Raw genomic sequence first — 4,306 nt, 5'->3', positions numbered from 1 at the left:
TATTATATAATACATCCAGTAACTGTATATTGTATACAAATACGTGTATTATATAATGCATCCAGTAACTGTATATTGTATATAAATACGTGTATTGTATAATATATCCAGTAACAGTGTATTGTATATAAATACGTGTATTATATAATACATCCAGTCACAGTATATTATTTATAAATACGTGTATTATATAATATATCCAGTAACGATATATTGTGTATAAATACGTGTATTATATAATATATCCAGTAACAGTGTATTGCATATAAATACGTGTATTATATAATACATCCAGTAACTGTATATTGTATATAAATACATGTATTATATTATACATCCAGTAACAGTATATTGTATATAAATAGGTGTATTATATAATACATCCAGTAACTGTATATTGTATACAAATACGTGTATTATATAATACATCCAGTAACAGTATATTGTATATAAATACATGTGTTATATAATATATCCAGTAACTGTATATTGTGTATAAATACGTGTATTATATAATGCATCAAGTAACTGTATATTGTGTATAAATACGTGTATTATATAATATATCCAGTAACTGTATATTGTATATAATACATGTATTATATAATACATCCAGTCACAGTATATTATTTATAAATACGTGTATTATATAATATATCCAGTAACTATATATTGTGTACAAATACATGTATTATATAATATATCCAGTAACAGTGTATTGTATATAAATACGTGTATTATATAATACATCCAGTAACTGTATATTGTATATAAATATGCGTATTATATAATATATCCAGTAACAGTATATTGTATACAAATACGTGTATTATATAATACACCCAGTAACAGTATATTGTATATAAATACGTGTATTATATAATACATCCAGTAACAGTATATTGTATATAAATACATGTATTATATAATACATCCAGTAACAGTATATTGTATATAAATACATGTGTTATATAATATATCCAGTAACCGTATATTGTATATAAATACGTGTATTATATAATATATCCAGTAACTGTATATTGTGTATAAATATGTGTATTATATAATATATCCAGTAACTGTATATTGTGTATAAATACGTGTATTATATAATATATCCAGTAACTGTATATTGTATATAAATACGCGTATTATATAATATATCCAGTAACTGTATATTGTATATAAATACGTGTATTATATAATATATCCAGTCACAGTATATTGTATGTAAATACGTGTATTATATAATATATCCAGCAACAGTATATTGTATATAAATATGTGTATTATATAATACATCCAGTAACAGTATATTGTATGTAAATACGTGTATTATATAATACATCCAGTCACAGTATATTGTATATAAATACATATATTATATAATATATCCAGCAACAGTATATTGTATATAAATACGTGTATTATATAATATATCCAGTAACTGTATATTGTGTATAAATACGTGTATTATATAATATATCCAGTAACTGTATATTGTATATAAATACGTGTATTATATAATATATCCAGTCACTGTATATTGTATATAATACGTGTATTATATAATACATCCAGTCACAGTATATTATTTATAAATACGTGTATTATATAATATATCCAGTAACTATATATTGTGTACAAATACGTGTATTATATAATATATCCAGTAACAGTGTATTGTATATAAATACGTGTATTAGATAATATATCCAGGAACTGTATATTGTATACAAATACGTGTATTATATAATACATCCAGTAACAGTATATTGTATATAAATACGTGTATTATATAATACATCCAGTAACAGTATATTGTATATAAATACATGTATTGTATAATACATCCAGTAACAGTATATTGTATATAAATACATGTGTTATATAATATATCCAGTAACCGTATATTGTATATAAATACGTGTATTATATAATATATCCAGTAACTGTATATTGTGTATAAATATGTGTATTATATAATATATCCAGTAACTGTATATTGTGTATAAATACGTGTATTATATAATATATCCAGTAACTGTATATAGTATATAAATACGCGTATTATATAATATATCCAGTAACTGTATATTGTATATAAATACGTGTATTATATAATATATCCAGTCACAGTATATTGTATGTAAATACGTGTATTATATAATACATCCATTAACAGTATATTGTATGTAAATACGTGTATTATATAATACATCCAGTCACAGTATATTGTATATAAATACATATATTATATAATATATCCAGCAACAGTATATTGTATATAATACGTGTATTATATAATACATCCAGTCACAGTATATTATTTATAAATACGTGTATTATATAATATATCCAGTAACTATATATTGTATATAAATACATGTATGATATTATACATCCAGTAACAGTATATTGTATAAAAATAGGTGTATTATATAATACATCCAGTAACAGTATATTGTATACAAATACGTGTATTATATAATACATCCAGTAACTGTATATTGTATACAAATACGTGTATTATATAATGCATCCAGTAACTGTATATTGTATATAAATACGTGTATTGTATAATATATCCAGTAACAGTGTATTGTATATAAATACGTGTATTATATAATACATCCAGTCACAGTATATTATTTATAAATACGTGTATTATATAATATATCCAGTAACGATATATTGTGTATAAATACGTGTATTATATAATATATCCAGTAACAGTGTATTGCATATAAATACGTGTATTATATAATACATCCAGTAACTGTATATTGTATATAAATACATGTATTATATTATACATCCAGTAACAGTATATTGTATATAAATAGGTGTATTATATAATACATCCAGTAACTGTATATTGTATACAAATACGTGTATTATATAATACATCCAGTAACAGTATATTGTATATAAATACATGTGTTATATAATATATCCAGTAACTGTATATTGTGTATAAATACGTGTATTATATAATGCATCAAGTAACTGTATATTGTGTATAAATACGTGTATTATATAATATATCCAGTAACTGTATATTGTATATAATACATGTATTATATAATACATCCAGTCACAGTATATTATTTATAAATACGTGTATTATATAATATATCCAGTAACTATATATTGTGTACAAATACATGTATTATATAATATATCCAGTAACAGTGTATTGTATATAAATACGTGTATTATATAATACATCCAGTAACTGTATATTGTATATAAATATGCGTATTATATAATATATCCAGTAACAGTATATTGTATACAAATACGTGTATTATATAATACACCCAGTAACAGTATATTGTATATAAATACGTGTATTATATAATACATCCAGTAACAGTATATTGTATATAAATACATGTATTATATAATACATCCAGTAACAGTATATTGTATATAAATACATGTGTTATATAATATATCCAGTAACCGTATATTGTATATAAATACGTGTATTATATAATATATCCAGTAACTGTATATTGTGTATAAATATGTGTATTATATAATATATCCAGTAACTGTATATTGTGTATAAATACGTGTATTATATAATATATCCAGTAACTGTATATTGTATATAAATACGCGTATTATATAATATATCCAGTAACTGTATATTGTATATAAATACGTGTATTATATAATATATCCAGTCACAGTATATTGTATGTAAATACGTGTATTATATAATATATCCAGCAACAGTATATTGTATATAAATATGTGTATTATATAATACATCCAGTAACAGTATATTGTATGTAAATACGTGTATTATATAATACATCCAGTCACAGTATATTGTATATAAATACATATATTATATAATATATCCAGCAACAGTATATTGTATATAAATACGTGTATTATATAATATATCCAGTAACTGTATATTGTGTATAAATACGTGTATTATATAATATATCCAGTAACTGTATATTGTATATAAATACGTGTATTATATAATATATCCAGTCACTGTATATTGTATATAATACGTGTATTATATAATACATCCAGTCACAGTATATTATTTATAAATACGTGTATTATATAATATATCCAGTAACTATATATTGTGTACAAATACGTGTATTATATAATATATCCAGTAACAGTGTATTGTATATAAATACGTGTATTAGATAATATATCCAGGAACTGTATATTGTATACAAATACGTGTATTATATAATACATCCAGTAACAGTATATTGTATATAAATACGTGTATTATATAATACATCCAGTAACAGTATATTGT

Source organism: Heptranchias perlo, chromosome 20 (assembly GCF_035084215.1).
Source record: "Heptranchias perlo isolate sHepPer1 chromosome 20, sHepPer1.hap1, whole genome shotgun sequence".
Taxonomy (NCBI): domain Eukaryota; kingdom Metazoa; phylum Chordata; class Chondrichthyes; order Hexanchiformes; family Hexanchidae; genus Heptranchias; species Heptranchias perlo.
This window is presented reverse-complemented; position numbering follows the sequence as displayed.